Consider the following 309-nt stretch of genomic DNA (forward strand, 5'->3'; position numbering starts at 1 on the left):
AGATAGGGTTTTTCTGTAGCTTTGGAGCCTGTCCTGGGAACTAGCTCTTGTACACCAGGCTGGCCTCAAACTCAAAGAAGAGCCTGCCTCTCCCTCCTGAGTGTTGGGATTAAAGGCGTGCGCCACCACCGCCCGGCTCAATAATGACTTTTCTATCCTTATCTCAATAGATATTGTCATACTTCATTAATATACCATCTTCCTTCCTTCCTTCCTTCCTTCCTTCCTTCCTTCCTTCCTTCCTTCCTTCTTTCCTTCCTTTTTTCCTTCCTTCCTTCCTTCCTTCCTTCCTTCCTTCCTTCCTTCCTT

The sequence above is a fragment of the Microtus ochrogaster genome, chromosome 5 (genome assembly GCF_000317375.1).
Source record: "Microtus ochrogaster isolate Prairie Vole_2 chromosome 5, MicOch1.0, whole genome shotgun sequence".
In the NCBI taxonomy this organism is placed as follows: domain Eukaryota; kingdom Metazoa; phylum Chordata; class Mammalia; order Rodentia; family Cricetidae; genus Microtus; species Microtus ochrogaster.